The 23,513-nt window shown below is 48.2% G+C and overlaps 1 protein-coding gene across 2 annotated transcripts in view; it reads left to right on the forward strand.

Annotated features, from left to right (window-relative positions):
• HRH1 (histamine receptor H1) overlaps window positions 1–23,513 on the forward strand; it is an 88,684-nt gene that overhangs the window by 14,110 nt on the left and 51,061 nt on the right. The window contains exon 1 of one of the 2 annotated variants that reach the window (XM_032841561.1): window positions 205–255. The exons of the other annotated variant lie outside the window; for it this stretch is intronic. The gene's annotated coding sequence lies outside the window, so the exon portion shown is untranslated. Of the gene's footprint in view, window positions 1–204; window positions 256–23,513 lie in introns of those variants that run through there. 2 annotated transcript variants of the gene reach the window in all.

The following is a 23,513-nucleotide window of genomic DNA, read 5'->3' on the forward strand; positions in this document are numbered from 1 at the left end:
CGCGCCCCCTCCCGGTGTGGGGGCGGATGTGGGAGCTCCGAGCCCGAGGTGACCGCGCTGCAGGCCCGCGGGCCTGGGTCTCCGCCTCCCTCCCCCGCTGGCCCCCCTCGGCGCGGCTCCTCCTCCGGAGCCCCGCCTCCGCAGTCCGCTTACTCTGAGCCCCCGCCGCGGTCGCCGCCGCCGCCGCCGCCGCGCCCGGAGCAGCCTGGCCGCCGCACCCGCGGCGCCGCCAAACTTTCCCCGGAGCCGGCGCCGGTGAGTCAGAACGGACGCGGGCAGGGCGCGGGCAGGGCGCGGGCAGGGACCGCAGCGGGGCCGCAGCGGCGGGGCGAGGCTGTGTGCTGGCCTTTGGGATCTGGGCATCCTTGTGGAGCATCGGAGACCGCGGGAGCCGGCTGGCGCGGGGTGGACGCGCTTGGGGTCTCAGGGACCCCGGCGGCTTGGGGCGGGTCGCGCAACGCGGCTCGCTGCAGGGCACCCTCCCTGATACACTGTTCTGGCGCCGCGCCCCAACGCGCAGACACCTGTGGCTTCTACGGGGTTCGCCAGGGTGTGCGCCCCGGGCATCTGCCTTCGGGCTCCCGGGCTGAGAGGGCGAGTCTCCAGCTTTCCCAGAGCTGCCCCTGACTCTGAGTTGGATGCTGACCGCAGCCCCAACCCATCTGTTGAGTGCGTTATGTGTGCCAGGCGCTGGGCATCCATTACTTCTTGGGATTCTCCCTGTAACGCCAGGAACCGGGTATTACACCCATTTTACAAAAGAGGAAATTGAGACTTAGGGGAAGTTGTGCCCAGGGGGGTCAACCGAATCAAAGAGAGAGCCAGGATTTTGAGCCCCAGTTGGCCTGACTCAAACCACTTAACTTCACACGGGCAAACCCTGGGTTCAACGTCACCAAGCGTCCAGTATGGGAAGGTCAAGACCACGGCCAGCGGCCTTCTGCGACTAGGCTGCAAGCCCAGGAGGGATGGTACACATCCTCAATGTACCTCTTGGACGATCTTTTGGAGAAATGGTTTGTCATTGCTGCCAGGGTGTGGATTTTGGTTGCCAAAGCACATTGGGGCTGCTCTTTCAGGGAAAGAGTGAGAGGGGACCAAATTCTGGAAGTTGCTCTAGATTTTTCTGGAAGGAGTCAAGGAAGTGAAGAGCAGGATCTGGAGCGCAGCAGTCTTTTATGGAAGCCACTTTCTCTCTCTGGGTGATTACCGCCCTCCTACCCACTCCCCCACCACCAATCCTTCAATGTCTTTGAGGTGTGCGCTCAGCCTGGCTGCTGGTAGTTCAGCTCCTGGCAGGATCGCTGTTCTCCGGCAGGGGGCTCCCACCTCAGACCTAGCACCTGACAAGAGAGGACCAGTGCTTGTCTTACTATGTGAGCCTGACTGGAATGCGCTAGGGTAACTCATTCCTGGGAGGGGGTAGGCCCCTCTGAGTGGAGCACAGATGGAGTCTATCTCCAGAACATGGAAGAAAGGTGATTTGGGGGTCTGATATAGCCCTATTCTTGGCAGCCAGGAAAGAGCGTAGACTGGGAGAGGGAGAGAGAACCAATCATAGTGTCATGCATTATCTCATTTAGTTCTCACAGCAACTTTACAAGATAGGCACTGTTATTACAAGCCTCATTGAACAGATCGTTTGTTGAGGCTCAGAGGGGTTAAGTAACTTACCTGAGTTTGTCCTGCTGGTCTGTGGCAGAATTGGGATTGAACACAAATCTTACTTGATTCCTTCCAGATTACCAGTGAAACTCAGGCTGCAGATGGGACCTTAGGGCCCTCCTGCTTGTGGCTGGCAGCAGCAAAGGTAAAGAGTAGGGTGTCTGATGCATGTGCACCATTCTCCTTTTTCTCTGATGGGTGTCTTGCGGGAGGCCTGCTGCTGAGTGGGTTATCATTCACAGGAATCCCTGACAGCCCCATGTAAATATGCTAGTATGATTCAGGGCTGGCTGGAGCCTCATCGGAGCCCAAGGCTGTCCAAGGCTGCCTGGCTCTATCAAGACGCATTTCCCCTGGAGGAGAGAGGGTCTATGGACAAGGGAGGGACGGCCTAGTACCATTTTCAAGTGTGAGGCAGATCCTTTCTGAGGCAAGAGATGGCCCGGAAGTCCCTGTCCATGATTTCAGAGCTGGGTGGAGACTGAAGCTGCCTGCAAAGGAACCTGTATATCTGAGGAGACTGGGCAGTCCCTGGCTGGAAGTGCTCCCTCCTGGCCCTCAACTGAGTGTCCAAGGGAGGAAGAACTTGTATGCAAATCTCCTGCCCCTGGACTCTCTCAGAATTCCATGTTTACACTTTCCTTTTCACAAGTGAGTTGTACCTAGCAGAAATGGAATGGCCTTTCCTTAACAAAGAGGAGGGATAGGTTGGAGAGCAAAATTGTGGATCCTGGAACTGGCTCAAATCCCAATGCTGTTTCTGAGCTCTGTGGCCTTGGGTCAGTTGCTACGACTATCTGTTCCTCAGTTTCCTCATTTCTAGAATAGGAAGATTCATAGCACCTTCCTCACTGAGTTGCTGAAAGAATTGTGTTCATATTCACGAAGCACTTAAATGGGACATGTAATACGCTAACGTGCTATTTAAAAGTTAGTTGTCATGATTGTTAGCATTAAGGTCAAACAGGCCCAGCTCTGTACCCTGACTCTGCCGTCTGCAAGCTGCCTCACCAGTGCAAGCCTCTTGCTTTCTCATTTTTCAAGTGGGAGACATAAGTGTGTGTTTGGGAAGTCTTAGTGTGGTTCCTGGCTTTAAATAGCCCAAAACTCAATGTCCTGGGGCAGACTTACCAAAACTTCTGGCACCCTGCAGAGTGCAATCTGATGCAGATGCTGAACATGACCACAATTATCACTGTTATGATGAACCTCATTCCTTCACACAGTAGCTTGAACTTCATACTTCAGCTTGGTTCTATGGGCCATGGGTTTGGGACAGTTTTCTGACTTCTCTATTGGGAAGTGAAGGGTTCTGCCTATCTTTTAGCCAGGCTCTCTTCATGATCATTCTCAAGTCTGAGCCTGGGCCTCTTAGTGGCTGTGCATGGTAGGTTTGAAATTCATTTCATAAGGTGTCCTGTCCTCACCAAGGCAAAGGCCTCAACAGAACACACCACTCGAGCTGCCTTTCAGATTGTCCTACTGACTTGGGATATTTTGTGCACCTTCCAAGTGAATGGATGCAACCAGAGTTCTGAAAATGTTGTCCCTTAAAGATAGAATGGTGAGATTAAAAACAAAACAAAACAAAAAAAGCCCTCAGAGTTAGAACCCCAACCCTTTGAGTTTGGGCATTAGTCTTTTCATCTGCAAAATGGCCCTAATCACATTTCCCGGTGTCTGGTTCTTGGAATCATGTCAAGATGGAAAAGCAGAGAAAAGAAAAAAGCAAAGAATTACATGCAATTGTAAGTAATGCTCATTAGCATTCAGGCAGAGCATTAGCTGTAACTGCTCCTGATCCAAGACGTTGTATCTGAAGGATGTACCTGGCAGAGGATCATTCACCCCCCAGTCACCTGCTGCCCTCCCTTTCACAGTGATGCTGAGCATTTCTGAATCTCAGGATGGAATTATAATAAAGCTCCGGTATCTTATTTATAAGTGACTCACTTCTGCCATTAATGGTGGCAGAGGACTCAGGCACACACTCGTTGGGAACAATGTCACTGATGTCGTGGGAGGGGGGGCCAGGATGCCTCTCCTCGTTTATGCATTCATCTTCCCTGCTGTAATTCTCCAGTGATAATGCACGAGGATCACATGGGCTGGGATCAAAGCTGACAGCTCTCAGTTTGTGCAGCAGCTTGCATGGCAAGGCCCATTGAAATTTGCCTCTGCCAGCAGAGTGGATGTTAGAAGTCAGTACATCACAACAGAGGGAATGGAGTAGAGGAGGTTGAGGAAGACACCTCCAGGGAGTGGTTAAAAATGTGGACTCTGGCATTCTATAGGCCTGAGTTGGAATCTTGGTTCTGCCAGCTCATTAGTTGTGGTATGAATTTTGGCATCTTCCCAGCTAGACTATCACTTTTGATCAGGCAGGGTCCATCTCTATCTTTCTCTCCGTGGTATTCTTATCTCCTGGTATATAAGGGGTTCGTGAATGAAGAAATGGGTATACAAATGACAAGTTGCTAGATCGAGTCTCAACTTTCTCATCTGTAAAATGGAGTTAATATAGCACCCACCTTGTAGGTTGCTGTGAGTACTGAGTGAGGAAATGCTACACACAGAATAAGCACTCAGCAGTGTGCTTGGTGACAAATTGATGAGTGGAGTCTGCAGAGTGAGAACCTTTTCTCCACCCTCAGACCAACAAGAGGTCATGAGAATCCCTGTATTTACACAGCACTCTACAAAGTGCTTTCATATCTGTTGACCCCTGACAACTAGGGAGAATGGCTCTTTCTGTTTTACAGGCAACGAAACAGGTTCAGAGGAGTTGGTGGGATGCCCAGAGTCACAGTTAGAAGTGGCAGGAAGTAAAATATAAGCGAGTTTGCTCTGATCTGCTACCTAATACTGAGAGCTTTCTGTTGCCCCACTGGGGGCCAGATAGTGCAGTATTTAATCTTTCATGAACATGGTATCTCTCTGCATTATTTAAGGTATCTTTAACTTCTTATTGTATAGTTTCCCAATTTTGCCTTGGTGGTCTTGCACATCTTTTGTTAAATATATTCCTACTTATTTGATATCTTGCATACATTATAAATTATATACATACATATATATTATTTTTCATGTTCCATTGTTTACATTTTGGAAAAATATGTTTGCATTTTGTATGTTGATTTTTTATCTAGAAATCCTGCTAAGCTGTCTTACTAATTATAAATGTATATTTGTAGATTCTTTTGGAAACAATGTGTATAGAATTGTAGGCGGTGCAAATAACAGTTTTTCTTCCTTTCCAATCCTTTCAAGTTTTTTTTTGTTGTTGTTTTTTCTTTTCTTTTTTCCTTGCCTTACAGCCCTAAGACTTCACCTTCAGTACAAGAATGAATTGAAAAGGGGATAGTGGACATCTTGCCTTTTGTAGTTATTATGGAGGAGCTGTCCACAGTTGACAATTAGGTATGCTTAGTCTAGGGTTTTGGTAGATGATTTTTATTAGATTAAAGGAGTCCCTTTCTAATTCAAATTTGCCTCTTACTCTTTTTCTTTCTTTTCTCCCCCTCCTCCCCCTTCTCCCCCTCCTCTTCCTTCTTCTTCTTTTTGGTTATAAATGGACAGATGTTTTTTTCTGCATCTGCTCAGATAGTCACATGATTTTCCTCTTTCCATCTGTTAACACAGTGAAGCACACTGACTTTCACATTTCTGAAATCAACCCAACTTGGGTCATCCTGTAGTATCTTTATTGCTGGATGATTTCTGCTCACTTTTTTTGTTGAGGATTTGCACGTTATGTTTTCACGAGTGAGATCTACTGGTGATTTTTCTTTTTGGTGCTTACTTGTCGGGCTTTGGTATCAAGGTTATGCTGGCCTCATGAAACAAGGTGGGCAGTGTTCCCACTTCTTCAGTTCTCTAGAAGAGATTGTGTAAGCTGGGTGTTGTTTTTGTAGAATATTTGGTGAACTCACCAGTGAGGATCCAGAGGATAGAAGCTGAAGAAAACGGTGGGGAGGGCAGCTGGTTTCAGCTCTGTCCAAAGTGGAACTTCCTAACAGCAAGAGGTTCAGGCTGCCTCAGGTAGGGGTTCAGGGATTGTGAACCCCAGCTGACCTGAGTGCTGCAGGGAGAGCCCAGCCTTGGATACTGGGTAGGGTTTTTGCAACCAGGGATCCTGGGTGAAGGGAGCTCAGCCCGGGGTGAGAGTCTAATGCCTGTGAACTCCACTTGAGTGTCCTCCTGCTTCTAAAATTCCCATGGCTGCAGACAGTGTGCTCACCATACATTATTAGTCTCTGGTGCCCACAGATGGAGGGACCTGCCTCCACAGACCATTTGTCTTCCAGTTGGTAGGAGAGGCTTTCCCTCTCTGTGATATCAATTTGCCTGGAGTCCCCAAATTGGGACCTGGGACCACACCCCTCCTGCTGATTCCCCCAACCCACTGTCCTACTGGGGTAGCTAGATGTGGGCAAACCTCTCAGCCCAGTCTTCCCTCCACCTTCTTTTACCCAAAGCACCAAAGTGCTGTGCTAATTTGGATCATCTCTCTTAATCCCCAGAACAATGCTTTAAGGTAGTGACTGTTATCCCCATTATTCACATTAGGAAAACAAGGTTTGGGGTCATCATTATCTCAGTGGTTTCCAATTTCACACTAAATTATCCTTCTCTAAGCTATTTGAGTTTGGGTGTAAATTAAAGGTGCATCTTAATTTGCTTTTCACATCTTTAACCAGCTGCCCCCATCCTGTCTACGGCCGCTTTCTTCCCTTTCTCACCCGTATGCCACCTGTATCAGACGCTAATACACTCCGTATGGTCAGAGGCAGAACCACAGCAATGCACAACTCCAGGGGACACCAGTCATGGTCTCCGATCTTGGGCCTCAGGGTGTATGAGCTGGAAACCTTGTCATTACTAGCAGGTCTCTTCCCAGGCTGTGTGTTCTGGTGTTGACCTTTCTGATGATTACAGCAGCCGACCAGCTGACAGGATTGTGGTAGGATGCAGAGGGCAGATGCCAGCTGGGCATAGGAGACTGGTGGGGACCGCGCTGTGATGCTCCTATGATTAGCTATGTACTGCATGTGTTAAGAGTTGGCAAAGACATCTTTCTTTGTCTTCATTTTCTTTTCTTTTTTCTTTTTTTTTTCCCCTCCCTTTTAAACGTTTCTAGGCAGTTTTTGCTCAACTTATTCCTTTTGAGAACTTTGTTTATTTACTAGCTGCCTTTTCTCTGTTTCTGGAGGAAATCCTCATTAAATAAATTCATCCTGCTGTCCCTCGCCCTGACCTATGTGAGACACAGTCCATCACCAGCCCACACATGTGGTCTGAAACGTCTGCCAACATGACTGTTGATCCTGGGCCAAGACGGAAGCCTTACTTTCTTTCCTCTGTCCTCAGCACCTAACTGCCTGAATGATGGGTCCACCCCAATGGGCCCAACGTGGGCCTCTGATGGATCTAGTTTCAGCCACCCTGGGGAAGGGCGGTCTAGCTTTTCGAGTGCCTCCTATGGACTCCCCAGAACAACTTAGGGGGAGGCGGGGAACTGTGAATTCTGGATTTAAATCAGATCATCACAATCTCTTGAAAACAAGTTCCTGTGAGACACATAGAGAGAAAATATTGTGTAGATAAATTTAGTAGGGTAAGTGACACTTGTAAATTCAGCTTATGGTCAGAGCAGAGATCCCAGGGCCAGACGATGCAGGTTTGGACTCTGGCCCCACCACTTACCAGAGTATGTCCAGGGCAAATCATCCCACCTATCTTTCCTTTGATCCCCTCAAGTATAAAGTGGGGTTAGTGATTGTAGTAACTTACAGCATCACTGTGAGTAATAAGTAAGTCATGAATTTCAAAAGAATTAATTGTTGAAAAGGATTTATCACAGAGTCTGGCAACTCATAAATGTTTATAAAGTAAACCAATTAGTAAGTAAACATATGATGGATTTTTTTCTCCCCTAAGAGATCAGGAGTCATTTTGTCATGTTCCAGAACAAACCGCACTGGGTTTTAAAAGTTGGAATGGTGTTAATCCTATGCATCAATTTCTGATCCTCCCTGTGTGATTAGTGTTTTTGGCATGAAGATATTTTCTCAGATCACACTGGAAGCTTCTTGAAGGCATGCTGTATGCCACTTAGCTGAAGCACTCCACGATAAGATTCTTTTAAAAGTTGTCACAACCCAGAGATAGTGGGTTTAGTGGCAGTATTTGGGATTTCACATCCTGATGCCATCAGTAGTTACCTCCTTGGCCTCAGAGGAAGCACTGTAATCTCCCTGGCCTCAGTTTCCATATTTATAAAAAGGAATAATAATAATTGTTATTATTATTATTTTTCTCACAGCATTAGGGAGCACCTCTCTCCTAAGCCTGCAGTGACTGATCTCATCACCGAGGACTCAAATGTCCCCTCTTTGGAGAGGCCTTCCCCGACTACCCTGTTTTGGCTTCCTGTCCCCACTCCAATCCGGTTCCTCTCCACTGATTTTCTTCATAGTGCCCATCAGACTTCCAGCCCCAGGGGTGTAGGGATGTCATCTGCCTGGTTTACTGCTATACCCACAATGACTCCATTAGTAAGCCCTAAGCACCTAGTAGGTGTGCATTAAAAACTTACTAGATGAAGAAAGTAAGGTCACAGCTAGAGCCTTAAAGACAAAGGCATGCCTGGACCCCACGGAGGGTGGCAGACACTGCCGAGATGGGGGATGTACCTGGTACTTTGTAGTAATCTACACACCCAAAAATGCTTTTAGGCATTTTAAGAGTAGTAAGAAACACTGAACAAAGATGGGTTCTTTATCATGGTTATATCAAGGATGCAGTCAATATTTGTCCATTATTGATCGATTGGTTCTCCCAGCACCCAATACCAGACTTGACTGAGGCCCCGAGGAGCTCGATAAACAAGTTGGGGACAGAGGGCAGGGTTTCTCCTTCTCTTCTCTCCTTTTGGGGCTGGAAGGGGGGTGATACATAGCACTCCTTTGCCTGACTTGCGTTCTGGCCCAACTGAGAGTTCTGCTCAGCTGGACAGCTAGAGAACAATGTGTCACCATCAGCACTGATTGCAGTAACGCTGGCTGAAGGCAAGAACAGTGTCTCCACCTGCCTGGGTGCAGGCAGTGCTGGGCCCCACAGGGGCGTAGCCCCACCTCCTTCCTGGTAGAGAGCCCAATCAGATACATGCCTCCTGCAGGCGGCTGGCTTCTAGGGGAAGCAGAGAAGAGAGTGAGTAATACTTGCCTATTTCATCTCTGCAACTCACTCATAAACATGTGGCACGCAGCACAGACCCAGGAGATGAGCAAATGAGGGGGGAGGGGAGGCCAGGGGTATGAAGGTAGTGAAGTTCCCATTACCTGGAAGGAAACGTGTGGAAGGAAATAGGACAAGAAGCCTCCACAGAGGTAGGGACAGCTGGGGGCCTCTGACACCTACTCATTATGTATACCAGCGGACTTTGAGAAAAGGAGAGCTGTGACTCCTCTAAGCCTTCTGATCCAGCTGACCAGGGAAAAGAACTGCCGTCTGTTGAGGAAAGCACACCAGGCCAGGGCTTTACATTCATGATGTCGCCAGTTCCCTCCACAGTCCCGTGAGATAAGAATGAGTGTGCCTATTTTATCAATAAGCACACTGAGGTCTGAGATGTTGACTAACTTGGACTAGCGTGGAACTGGGGAGACCTGTAAGGAGGCTATTGCAGTCTCCAGATGAGAGAATGTGGTCACTTGGACCAGGAGGTAGTGGCAGTGGGGAGAATGGGACACACTGACACTATTTTGGAACAGATGCATTGGGACAGACAGGTGGTTGAGTGTGGTGAGTCTGGCTGGGGCATTACTTTAGAACAGTGTTAAAACAGTACCATAGGTAACTCGTGGGTTTTTCTGCTTATTTCTCGCATTTTGGGTGGAATAGACAGGATCCTTCTGGGGAGATTATTCGAAGAATTAAGAATTCCACAGGCACCACATCTGCACTTCTCAGCAGAACTGAAACTGATGATCACTCACTCTTAATTGGGAGTGCTAGCTGGAGCATGCTGGGAGAGAATGAATGAGAACACACAGGGGTGAGGTTGGGGCCAAGAGAAAAATGCTTGGGTCTGTGAGAGGTCTTGTAAAGAAAGGGGTCCCACCCTCCCCCCTCCTGCATTTCCTCCCACTCTTAGTATCGACAGCTGCTGCACCCACTGCCCTGTCCTGTTCCCTGAAGCTGAGCCCCTCCACAGCCCCCCTATTCCAGCCTGGGCTTGGCCTTCCCTCCCCCCTAGGAACCCCTACAACACTCTCCTGCCCCACCCCACCACCAAGGGTTCTTTGCCAGGCACAAATCTGATCATGTCAATTCCCTGCTCAAAATCCAGTGGCATCCTCTGTAGCCATCGAATAGAATGAAACCCGAGTATCACAACTTGGAAGGATGTCCATGGTAAACATGTCATTAAATGAAAAGAGGATGTGGCAGGATAGCTCTGACAGTGTAGGATGGCACAGTGTACCAGTCAGAAGCGTGGTTTCTGGGGCCATGCTGAGTTTGAACCTCAGCTCCGCCCCTTGGTAGCTGTGTAACCAGGAGCAAATTCTTAGTGTCTCTGTGCTTCAGACTTCTCATCAGGACAATGGGATCGAGAGCAGTGCTCACTCCCAAAGGGCTGAGAGGGCTAAAGGAGGGCTTAGCCCAGTGCTTGGCTGCTAGCAGCACTCAATAAGCGGTCATTATCATGGCCATAACTGTATATATTCACATACATTTATATGTGAATATAAACCTCTCTCTCCTTTCCTCTCATTCTTTAGAACTCAGATTCAGAAGTCTCCTCTTCCAGGAAGCCTTTCTTAAACACTACCTGCCCCCTTAAAGGCTAGGCTAGAACTCTTCTCTGGACTCACAGTACCCCCTGGTCTTACCTCTACCACACGTGTTACTCCTTGTTGTAACCATCTATCTGCTCATGGCTGTAAGCAGCCTGAGGACACAAGCTGTGGCTGGCTCTCCCATTAGATCCCTGGTACCCATCATAGTGTTGGGGGGCATAGTAAGCCCTCAGAAAATATTTGTTGAATGAATGCATAGGTGAATGAGTCAATGTGAACAGGGCTTTGAAATACAAGTTTTCGGTGGATAGGGGTGTAGAGGAAGAACATTTCGGGCAGAGGGAAGAGTGTGAGCAAAGGCACGCAGGTGGGAGGGAAGGAACAGTCTTTGGGAAGAGTAAGCAGGCTGGTCAGGCTACATCATAGAGTGTGACCACAGAGGGACAGAAAGTACTGAAGGTTGGAAGGTAGGTAGGGAGCCCAAGAAATGTCATGCAAACAAAAGGAAAGTAGACGTAATGAGGGAGGGCACAGAGAAGGAGGTGATCTATTTTGTGTGTGTGGGGAGGGGGTCATGCCCTTCTGTCACTCATACGCTGATCCCCCAGACTGGCTGTGTCCTCAGCATAACGTAAAAAAAAACACCTGCTTTACCTGTCTCTTTCCACCCCCAGACTGCAAACTTCGCAAGAGATGGAAATGTATGTTTTCTCTCTTTTTTCTAAAGCTCTTCTTGCCCACAAAGATCAGCTCTTTCCTCCTCCATACCTGCTTTCCTCTGCCATATATGGCTATAGACATATATTGTGTTGTGTGTTCTGATATCTGAATCCTAGTATAAATCACTCCAGTTTTTGTGGGAGTAGAGGATTTATGGCTTTTCTACTTAATCGAAACCATCCGTGTGACTCTGCTTCCTTTATGGAGTTCCTGTATCAAACCAGCAACAGAAACAGACTGCAGTTCAGTCCTGGGTCAGAGGCAAACATCGGTCTTTTGACCAGAGTTCCTGCAAAAGAAGAAGTCCTCACTTACAGTCTTAGAGCTGCATGGAGCCCTTGCCAAACCTAATCAGGCAGGGCTGCCTGGGTTCAGTGGCAGGTGAAGAAAAGGAAAGCAGGAGTTGGAGTCTGTTGTGGGGGATTGTGCCCCTGCTGTGTGCTTGGGACGCTGCAGTGGACAGAGAGACACACCCACTGCCTTTACAGGGTGACAGAGAAGACAGACACTGGACAAGTCACAGTGAAACAGGACGTGAGGTTCCCAGCTGGGAAAGTGCAATGGTAAAGGAGGCTCAGAGAGGCTGAGTGACTCGCCCAGGGTTTCACAGCTAGTTTAGCCAACCTGGCATTTGAACAGAGATCCTCTGACCTTTTCCTTTAGTACCATGAAGCCCCTAAAGTTAATTGCCCAGAACATTTTAGAAATCATTCAAAGTCAGGCAATCCTGACTCTTCCCTTGGTATCCCAGGATATATTCCTCCATTCATTTCATGCCTCTATAGATATAAAATGTGGATCTTTCTAGATGTGAGTTCTAGGGTGGGTGGCAAGAGTTAGTCACAACACTAAACCCTGGGTTCCCTGTGTGGAGGGCTCACTGATACCAAGAGATTTCACTCTTTCCTTTCTGTTACAAGCTAGAAAAGCAGGCAGGCAAGTAGGGAAGAAAACTCAAGCGGGGCATTTGGCTCTGCAGGTTTAAGCAGGGAGCTTGAGTGAGGGACAGGGATTCAGATGCGCAAGGTTTGGACACCCAAGTTGCCCTGTCAGTACTGAGTTCTCTAATGGTGAGCTCAACAATGCCAGTTCTGAACACCCAGGGCTCTCTGCATCCTTGGTCGCTAGGGGAAACCAAGCGTTTTCCTGGTGAATGCATCTTACTCCCTTTCATCCCAGACACAGAGCTCTGTGTGTATCTGTGCACTTAATGTTACTTTGTAAATAGTGCAGTAGGGGGCAGATCTCAACTTCTAGGCTTGTTACCTTACAGTATTGCCCTCACACATCACTGGCATCACCTAACACAAGGCACTGGTAATAATGGCATGCACTGAGCATCTACTATGTGTCTGACGTCGTGCTGAGCACTTTATATTGTCAGCTCATCTGACCTCTAAATAGCCTCATGAGGTCAGGACTGTTGTTGTCCCTGTTTTAATGATGAGGAGCCCAGGATCACACAGTCAGAAAGTGGAGGAACTGGGATTCACAGCCAGATCTGGCTCCCAGCCCCTCTTCTTTACCACATTGTTTAGGGGACATTAGAGCTACAAAGGTCTCTCCTTCAGAGGAGGAATGTGGGCCTGGCAGAGGGAGGGGGACTGGCTCAGGGTCACACCTCCTATAATGACAGAGCTGGCTCTAGAACCCAGGTCTTGTGGCCTCTGTGGGCACCACCGCTGGCTTTGAACAGACCGTTCTCTTTCCGAGACTTCCCACATCAAATCTAGACTCCAGGCCAGAATTCTATTCACAGGCTCTTTGCGCACTAGTCCCCATCCACACTGGACAACTCACCCTTCCCCAGACATTCCTCATGGCTCCTCGTCACCATGACTTCGCTGCCATCATATGTCCACTCAAGCCCTAAGTTCCCACTGAATTGTACACTTCAAACAAGTGAGTTTTATTCTAGGGATTTTTTTTATTGTGATAAAATATACATAGGAAGGTGAGGGAATCTTATGGTTTGTAGATTATATCTCAGTGCCACTGTTAGAAAAAGAAAGAAAGAAAGAAAGAAAGAAAGAAAGAAAGAAAAAGAAAGAAAGAAAGAAAGAAAGAAAGAAAAGTCAAGTCAAGGGAATGCTTGTTCTGGGTTCCCCCTTCCGTGGTGACTCTTCCAGGAAGCCTTCCCTGTTAGTTATTTGGGGCTATAGCGACTGGACTCGAGATGCACCCTGGGGTGTATGATCTGCATATAATGGAATGTGAGAAAGACAAAAAAGAGTGTCACTGCTGTCAGGTGACAGTGTCAGGCCCCATGGGGAACTGGAGGGTCATTCAGATCCAGTGTCCTCTGTTCCCCTCTCTAGGACAGGGACAATGAAGGGCCTCAGCAACCTGCTCCTCAGCTTCGACCGTTCCTGCTGATGCCAGCTGGTTCTTCTTTTTGCTCCACGGCCCCTTTCATTCATTCAACAAACATTTATTGAGCATCTACTGTCTACCAGGCCCTCCTCTAGGCACTTGGTACACTCAGCAGAACAAAGCAGGCAAAGATGTCTACCCAGGCGAGCCTCTGTGCTGCTTCCGGGATACTGCTAGCTCGATTATGACCTCTGTGTGTTGTGTTTCTGTGACCTCGTGGCTTTGGATGTTTGTCCCTGATTTCTACCAACTGCGGCTGTTCTGTATGTTTCACATTCTGCATTTCAAGAGTCAGATTTATAGTTGGTTTCTGGTTGTGCAGAAACTTTGCCCCAGGCCACCCCACAGATAACCCATGAATAACTGTCTAGGACTGTTCTGGGGGCTAAGATACAGGGATGAACAAGATGAAAGGTGCTGCCTTCTTAGGGGAATAGGTGGGAAATACGTCAACAAGTGAATATAAAATGCAGTGATAAAGAGTGGTAAATGATAAACAGGGTGGGAAAATTAGGGGTGTCCATTCATGTGGGTAGGCAGGGTAGCATATGAATCAAGTGAGGAACTGAAGCATGAGGGAAAAGCCTTCTGGGCAAAGGAAACAGCAAGGCCCTGAGCTGGAGTTGGTCTGGAATGTTCTAGAAAGAGGAAGGAAATCTGCGTAGCTAGAGCAGAGTGTGCAAGGGCAAGTGTAGGGGATCGAGTCAGAGTCATGGGGTCAGGCAGGCGAGGCCTCGATAACCATTGTGAGGACCTGGCTTTTGTTCAGAGGACATGGGGAGCCTCCAATGACATGATCGAATGCGCAATAGAGAGCATCGCCCTGGCTGCTGTGTGGGCGATATACTGTAGGGAGGGAAGAATGGTGGCAGAATGACTCCAGGGAGGCTACTGCCATCTTTCAAGCAGGGGGCAGTGGTGGCCTAGTCCAGGGTATAGTGTGGACGCGATGAGGCGTGAGAAGCTCCCAGGCCTATTTTGAAGAACTGAGCATAATCAGTCTGGTTACTGGTTATCCGGGCGGACGCAAAGGGTGCCTCCTGCCTGAGAGGCTTACTTTGGGTGCCACCAATGAGTTTCCTGATCTGCAACAAGAGAAAAATAACTGTGCCTCCCACCTGAGGTCATTGGGAGCATACAGGACCCTAGCAGGTCAGGGAGTGTCCAATAAACGAGGGCCATTATTGTTAGGAACACGGGAGGTGGGGCAGCATACAAGGGGCACCTCTGGGTTGGACTGCTCCTGGTGGATTTTGGGCAGCCCTGGCTCTGCTCTGCCTAGAACCCTGGGGTTGGGACGTTTCCAGTTGGAAATGGAGCACAGACCCCTTTACTGAAATCCAAACAAGAGCCTGGGGCTTGCCCTAACTTATTTCTGTCCTCACAGTCCCTTGGAACAATGGAACTCACCGATCCCATTCTAGAGTCTCCGAGAGGTGAAGGGATTCATCCAGGGGCCTGTGGCAAGTGTCAGACTTCAGGTCTTGACCTGTGGCCCAGGGGCAGACTGACATAGTGATAAAAGGCCTGGACCTGGGGCCCACAGAAGTCTAAGTTTGAATCCTGGCTTTGCTCTGTGTGATCCTAAGCATGTTGCTTCCCCTCTCTGTGTGTCAGTTTCCTTAACTATGAAATAGGACAATACCAGGTTCCTTGCTTCGTTGAGGTGAGATGTAGGGAGGGGCTGGGTGTCAAGTCTTGGACAGGACCCACACAGAGTAGGTACTCAATAGCTAAGACCTCTCCTCTGTCACGCCCAGGCCTGTGTCTCTGCGGCTCCTGCCCAGTATCCTTGCTAGCATTTTGAAGTAGATGCCTCATTGCCAGATGCTGTCATGGAAACCAAGAGGTGGGGGAGTAGGAGAGGCCTAGAAGAGGTCCAGGGGGAGGGGACATCATTCCCTTGCTCACCCTCTGGCCCACCTCAGCCAGCTCATTATAGCAGAGATGGCTCAGAGAAACAGAGTGGGGGTAGGAAGCCAGACTGTGATGGGGGAGACAAAGGCTAGCTGGGCTCATCTGGAGGCTTTGTTCCTGTAGAGAGTGTGGGACACAGGGCACCACCTGTGGGGCCAACTCGCAGCCACCTCCCAGGCCCCCCAAGGCTTGGATGGGCCGAAGCCCGGATGTGACTCATTCTGGAATCCCTTATCCACCTGTGTTCTTTCCACCCCCTTCAAGAGGCAGTACATTCATTGTCTTGCCCTTTGAAACAACCTCCCTACCGCATCTCTATCAAGTCAAAGCTGACAACCCTTCTGGCTGTGTCTGTGAATTGATATCAAAAATGAGTTGCTCACTGTCTTGCAGCAAGAACAGCTCCATTTGGAGACCTAATCCCCCTATCCAGGTGCCTTTCAATAATTAGATCCCTTAAAAAAAAATAATTAGATCACTTTGACACCTTGTCTCAAGGAAGGGGTCCCCTTCCCCCTTCTCCATACCCCAGCCCTCGGAACTCCATCCCCAACGCCTACTGCCTCCTCCTCCCCCAGCACATGGACACTGTTAGGCCTCGTCTCCCCTATTTAGAATGCACACTTCAAGCCCTGCAGCTTTGGAGGAACTCAGAAGAAGGAACCCAGAGCTTGGAGTCACACAAAGCTTGGAATCCCCACTTGCACACTCCATGACAGGTCAGCGGCCCCTGGGAGTCCCAGTTTTTCTATCTGTCCAAGGGGGGTTGTTAGGTGGATCTGCCTCACAGGACTCAATGATTTAACCCAGGCAAAGCAACTGCAAACTGCATTACCATTATTTTCACTTCATACCTTTTTTTAAACTCAGGAGCAGGCAAGGAAGCAGGAAAACCCAAAACACACTTTGTTTATAATATTAAGTCTTTTCTCTTCAGGAATTTGCTGAACTCTTTTTCTTGGAGGAGATGTTGCCAGCTTTGGATCAGAGTTCCAGACATTTATCACATGCCTCCTATGTGCCAGGCTCTGTGCTAGGTGCTGGAGAGACAAAGGGGACAAGGCATGACCCATGCTTTTGAACTCGCAGCATTGTGGGGAAGGCAGACCTATATCCACTCAGTCTCCGTGTAATAAGATACGTGTCATGGTCTAGATGGGTGCAAGGCTCACAGCTGCACAGATGTGGGCAGGGTTAGGAGGGAGTACTTAGCTCAGCCTAAGGGTGTGCCCGCCTAGTTTTCAAAGATGAGTAGGATGAAATTCAGCAAAATGAGGTAAAATGAGCTTACAGGCAGAAGTTATGGTCTCAGCAGAACAAAACAGCATTCCAGCTAAATAGCTTGGTGTGTGCAGGAAACTGTAAAGAATTAGGTTTTGCCAGAGCATAAAATAAAGCTTACGGGCAGGGAGGTGGTTGGAGATGGACACACCTAGAGAGAGAAACAGGATGGTTAGGGATTTCCTCCCTTGATTTAACCTAGAATCTTCTCATCACAATGAGTGAAAGATTCAGAGTTGCCAGGTGGCCCAGTGGGTGGGTGGAAGGGTTTGCATGGCGCATTTATTCTCTAGAAACTTGCCCTTCGTAGAGTGGTCCTAGGACCAGCAGCAACAACATAACTTGGGAGCTTGTTAGAAAGGCGGAGCTGCAGGCCTTACCCCAGACTTGCAGAATCAGAATCTAATTCTGATTTGAACAAGATGACATGTACACGCCTTACAAAATGAGGTGATGCCGGGCCTGGAAGCATCTGGACTTCACCTGCTTGGCCTCCAGCTCTTGCTGCTCTTCAACCAGGGCAGGACCCTGAAATAGGCATGTGGCATTGGTCTTAGATGAGGACTAAGAGGGTATTGCCCCAGTTTGGGGACTGCCCTCCAAGGTGACATGTCTGAATCTCTTTGACCACCTCCCTGGGGTCTCTTGCCTGGTCTCAAGCAGGATCAAGTGGGATATATCAATACAACTTTCTTACTTATTTGTTAAGTAGAAAGTTTTTCTTTGTTCCTTATTAAAAAGAGTGTCCAGGGCGCCTAGGTGGCTCAGTGGGTTAAAGCCTCTGCCTTCGGCTCAGGTCATAATCCCAGAGTCCTGGGATCAGGTCTCGCATTGGGCTCTCTGCTGAGCAGGGAGCCTGCTTCTCCGTCTCTCTCTGCCTGTCTCTCTGCCTACTTGTGATCTCTCTCTCTCTCTCTCTCTGTCAAATAAATAAATAAATAAAAATCTTTAAAAAAAAAAAAAGAGTGTCCAAAATAAAAGATATGTGGACAGGAGATGTGGCAGGTGTTACTTACTTGGCTTCTTCTGTGAGTTGGTCTGTCTTCGGGGACAGGGTACCTAGACCTTGTGCATGTCACTTTTATAGCCCCTTTGTTCATCCATGTGTTCTCTTGAGAAAGGGACAAAGGCTACAAAGTCTGCCACATCTCCCAGGACCTTGAAAATCAGGCCAAGTGATTTGGACTTTTACCAGAGCACTAGGGAGATATCGGGGAGTTCCAAGGAAGGGAGTGGCAGAATATAGCTGATTGAAAGGCCACTCTGCCAGCAGCGAGGAATTGGCAAGAAGGGTCTGGAGACATCAGTGCAGAGGCTGATGTCAGGGTCCAAATGAGAAAAGATCAGGCCTAAGTCTAACCAGTGGCCCCATTTGGTGATACTGCACCAGCTTTCAGAGGCCCATACTTTGTCCTGCTAAGTGGGTAATGACACAAGAATTCTGAGTTCATAACCTATTTAGTCTGCTGGAGACAGAAGTAGCTGCTAAGTTTGAAGCAGTCACTTAGAGCCAGCTGAGAATAAAATTTGGACCCTCTGTGTGTGATCTGTGCCCAATGAAGTCATCTATTTATACCAGACAGTTTAGGAACTGCTGGCTGGACTCTTGGCTTCCCCAGGGAACTCCTCTGGATTCTCACACTGGCCCCTGGGGTGAACATAGAAGGGCCTGCTGAGGACTGTGGATCCCTGGGCCCAGCTGAGAAGGGAGAAGAAGAGAGAGAAACAAAGCCTCAGAAGTCCTTCTGTTACCTTTACTGCATCTTGGTAGGAAGAAAGAACAGTGTTTCCCAAAGTTACTCTGCGGAACCCTGACCAGAAGAAGGTTCCATGGCTGCTTAAGTCTAGGAATGCTGCATGTCACATCCCCTTCTTAGGGATTCACAGTGGCCCTTTAAAGCATGAGGACTTCAGGTCAGACAGAGCCTGGCTGTGACTCTCAGCTTCACTGTTTACTGTGATCTTGGGCAGTAAACTTCACTTCTTGGGTTGATTCAGTCTTGTCTGCAAAATGGGAATAACAGCAATACTGATGATGTAAAGTCACCATGAACATCCTGAGATAATGCATAGCACCTGTCTTGCACATTAGGAAACATTCAACAAAGGATAGCTGTTAAATTATTATATTTATAATGTTATTAAATTATTTATAAAAATTTATTTTAAATATATAAATTATTATTGTCTTATTATTTTACCTTTAAAGGCTCTGAGAAATCCTGCAGTAGAATCTGCTTGACTTTGCTTAACTTAAGGTTTCTGAAATTTATTTGATTTTGGAGTCACATTTTTTACATAACATACAGGACTTTCTGAGGAAATCATGCTCTGTGGGACTCTGGGATTTTTGTGTCTTGGGGACATTCTGGGGAAGCCAATATCTCTGAACCAGAATCCCGTCTAAATATGGATCATTCTGGGTGTAGAGTTGTGTTTCATTCTCAGTTCCTTCTCCACTGCCTCTTCCACCATGGTTGTGACTCAGGAAGAAGGGCATGGGCTAACCATGCCAGAGTTGTAAAGCCAGCAGAATGAGGTGAGACTTGCGAGTCTAGCCCAAGACTTAGAGAACTCCTCTTCATCCCTCAATACCCCATTCCAATGTTAACATCTCTCAGAAGGCTTCCCACCTTGCCTAGGTGGAATTAGTTGGCCATTTCCCCATGAGATGGCCTTTAGAGTGAATGTCATACTCAACATGTACCACATTTAACTATAGTTATCTGTTACATGACCAGCTCCTCCCAGCTAGACCATGAACTTCTTATCTTGGTCCTCTCAGATGACACTTGATCAAGACCAGATTTCCTTCATCACCTTCTCAGCATTCATTTTTTTTTAAGCAGGTGCTTTTAAGATTTTTATTTATTTGACAGAGAGAAACAAAGTGAGAGAGGGAACACAAGCAGGGTGAGTGGAAGAGGGAGAAGCGGAGCAGGGACCCTCATGTGGGGATTGATCCCAGGACCCTGGGATCATGACCTGAGGTGAAGGAAGATGCTTAACGCCTTAGCCACCCAGGCATTCCACCTTCTCTGAATTCCTAATGACTCAGCCAAAGAAAGGAGGCATAAAGAGATGGCTCTGGGTCTTCTGAGGCTGGGAGGGGACCTCTCTGTTCTGACAACTCTGCGGGTTCCCATTGCATTGGGGGAAGGAACCAGTTCCCGCTGATGGCCAAATGCATGGTTCAAGGGCTGCCCTGGGGTTCCTGAGAGTAGGAGATGAAAACTGGGATTACTGTGAGGAATCGAGAGCAAAGTTCAGTGAAAGAACGAGAGCCACCAGAATGATAAGAAAAGCCAGCTCCCAGGGCCCTCTCCAGAGTCTGTATTCCATGAACTATCACTTGATGGCTTATGTAGAACCAGTTGAGGGCTCCATGGATGCCTAACCATGGGAGGACCACAGCTGTCTCCGGCACTCTGAGGCTGGCATGGGCCTGGTGCAGAGGGGCCTGGCTGGTCCTGGAGGCTCAGGAGCCAGAGCTGGAACCTAGGAGGCGGCTCCTGGCAGGTCCCCACAGCCTGTGGACTCAGTGCAGGGCATGCCAGGGCCCCAGCAGTGGTGGGAAAAGTGGGGAAGCTGAGCTCAAAACCAGTGCAGAGACTGGAGGAGCTTTGGACAATAGAGCACACGCCACCCACACCACCCAGGGCAGCACTCAGTAGTGAATCAGGCCTGATTCACATGGTCCTAACAGGGGTGTCTTGGTTTCATGGTTTATATGGATCTCTCTCAGGTTCTGGAGATCAGGATGCTGAGCCAGGCTGGAAGTGGCTGGTGTGGTTGAAACACTAAGGCCTGGTCACAGCTCAGTGTTCTAAGCTGGGGAGGATTCCATGGAGAAACAGTAACAAGGACATAATGGTAAATCAGTTCCTGTTGTTACTGAGCACTTAATTTGTGCCCTTCCGCAGTCAACCTTATTGAACCCTCACTACAACCCTTTGAGGTGGCTATTTTATCCCCATTTTGCAGACAAGAAGCTAAGGATCAGCAGGATTATACAAATCCCCCCAGGTCGTATAATTGTGAGCAGTAGAGCTGGGTTTCAAATTAAGTTTTTCTGGCTCCCAAAGCCTGGCTCTTATCCTTCGGCTCTACTATCTGTCATCCCAAAGAAATGGGAAAGATTCCCAGTTGTATGGACTAGACCAGTGGTTCTGAATCCCTCAGACCCAATGCTTCCCCCCACTTTTTAAAAAAAAAGATTTTTATTTATTTGACAGAGAGAGAGCACAAGTAGGCAGAGCAGCAAGCAGAGGGAGAGGGAGAAATAGGCTCCCTGCTCAGCAGGGAGCCCGATGCAGGGCTCAATCCCAGGACGCTGGGATCACGACCTGAGCTGAAGGCAGCCACTCAACCGACTGAACCACCCAGGTGCCCCTCAATGCTCCCTTTTATTACCAAAAGTTTGTGATACCCTCTTTACCATCCTGAAATACAGTTTAAACATAGATCAAACAACCTATCTACAAATACTAAGAATAATAGTAGTAACTGCAAGAATGTAATTACCAGAATGTAATTCATAGAATATAATGTACTACTACTAATGCAATTAGTAGAAACTAATCTTATGGTAAAGGAGAAATGAAAGGGAAATGATTTATAATGTAGTAATAATACAGGTTTCACTACGTAAACACTTGGGCATGCCCACACATGAAGATTTTCTGAAGCAGACAGAAGCCTGCAGCCACATCTAGAATCAGGGAAATGCAGAGCTACAAATACAGGTGGATGTAGGTGTGTTGAATTGGCAGATCAAATGTCACCAGCTGATTCAACCCATGGTCAAGCTCCTTCAATTTCAGAATTTATCACCTCCCCTCAGTTCACGTGATTAGAGCAATATTAGACAATTCAGAGCAGATAAAAACCATGTGTGTGTATGTACATGAGTTCTTGCATGTGTATGAGTTCTTACATGTGTATGTACACGGAAGTAGGGGTTCTTGCATGTGTATATACATGGAGGTAGGGGTTCTGGATTTAGATGATTATATCATGTGCTTCTGTCTACCTGTAGTCCAGGGAACCTTTGAAAGGTAGGCAGGACAAAGGATGGTGCTTGTTGCATGGGTCATCATGGCCACTGCCCACAAAATGCCAGCTGTGCCCTCCAAATTACTGTGATAACTCAGAACACCCCTCCACTTCCAGATGCTCCATAGGAGATAGCCCCAAACACCACCACCACTGTCTTTTGAAAGCATTTTTCCAGGCCAGCACAGTGGGGTGGTGGGCCTGAGGGTTAGAGAGGTACACAGGCGCTGTGATTCTCACTCCACCACGCTAGAATATGCATTGCAGGCCTCTGGCTACAGTTCCAGGTGCCACTTACTGGTGAACCTGAAGTTATCCAGTGTCTTAAGTTGGCTCAGGGACTGGGCAGGATAAGCCCATAGCCAAGTAAGAAAAGGGGAAAAGAAATGAATGAACATTGAGTGCTTACTTTCAGCTAGGCACAAGGTCATCCTGTTCATGAGGGGCGAAGCCAGGATTCAAACTGGACCAATTCCAAAGAGGATAATCTCTCTTGTACTTTTTTAAAATTAGGGTTGTAATGTGGGAGATTAATGTGATGGGAGTGTCAAGATAGTGTTATATACTCCAGAGCACAACCTGGAGTCAAGTACAACCGAGTCCTGCTACTCATCAGCTGAGTAACTTTGAAATAGCACTTCCCTCAGTCTTTTCTGGTGAACTCCTACTCATCCTTCAAAACCCAATTCCAATATAATCTCATTTGTGAATTATCCCTAGTTCCTCCGGGATGAGGGAGTAGTCCCTCTGAGCTCTATGCTCCCATCATTAACTCTCATCATGACACTTACCACCCTGGGTTGTTATCATCCTGCTGTATGTCTGTCTCCCCTACTTGATGATGAACTCCTTGAGGGCGCAGACCTTGTTGAATTCCTTTTAACACCTCCACCCACTCCCCTCCACCCCCAGTGTCCAACACAGCGCCATCCAGGTGCATCACGGGCATGAAAAGTGCAGAATTTATGTTTGATTGAATCAATTCACTTTGCCTGCTAAGTTGCTCACAGAGCAGGCCCTTCATGCTGGGTGACTAAGTAGAACAGGTCACAGTCACCTGGGATTTGTGAGCTGTTTATGGCTTCCCTTTAAACACAGCAGCTTCTCAGTTGGCACAGATAGCGACTGGAGTCAGCCTGTCCCTGCGGCAATTCAGCCTCCCTCTGAAGAGGTTTATCCAAAAGAGTTCCCTCTGTGGGGTTTCTTTCAGACACATCTGCTTCCTGCAGGCATCTCTGTTATCTCCGCCCCTCCATGCCCACACCAGAGCTTCCAGCAGCCAGGAAGAGGTGGCTGGGTTGCATTAGGACCCAGGCCTCAGAGGGAGGAGGTGTTGTCCGCCTGCCCCGGTCATCTTCCTTCAGCACACAGCTCTTTGCCTCATACATACTTCATCCTCTTTTCTCCCATGGGGCTCAGGTTCATGTCCTCCCCAGACTGTGGCCTCTGGGTGCTGTCCTCCTTTCCTTCCGGGACCAACTTGTCCTCCTCCCTCCTGGGGGCCTATATATTTGGTCCATTCCCCAACCTAGTCTACGGGCACATCCCTCCTAAAGAGGGTGCCAAGGTCATGGACTTTGGGAACAGACCTGGTTTCAAATCCTAGGTCCCTTATTTCCCACCTAGGTGCCTGAAATGGATGGTATTGGTCAACTACCAATCTCCTTTACAGTTTCTGTGCAACCTCCCTCCAACTCA

This window comes from Lontra canadensis, unplaced genomic scaffold (genome assembly GCF_010015895.1).
Source record: "Lontra canadensis isolate GAN:19392208 unplaced genomic scaffold, GSC_riverotter_1.0 scaffold124, whole genome shotgun sequence".
NCBI classification, from domain to species: domain Eukaryota; kingdom Metazoa; phylum Chordata; class Mammalia; order Carnivora; family Mustelidae; genus Lontra; species Lontra canadensis.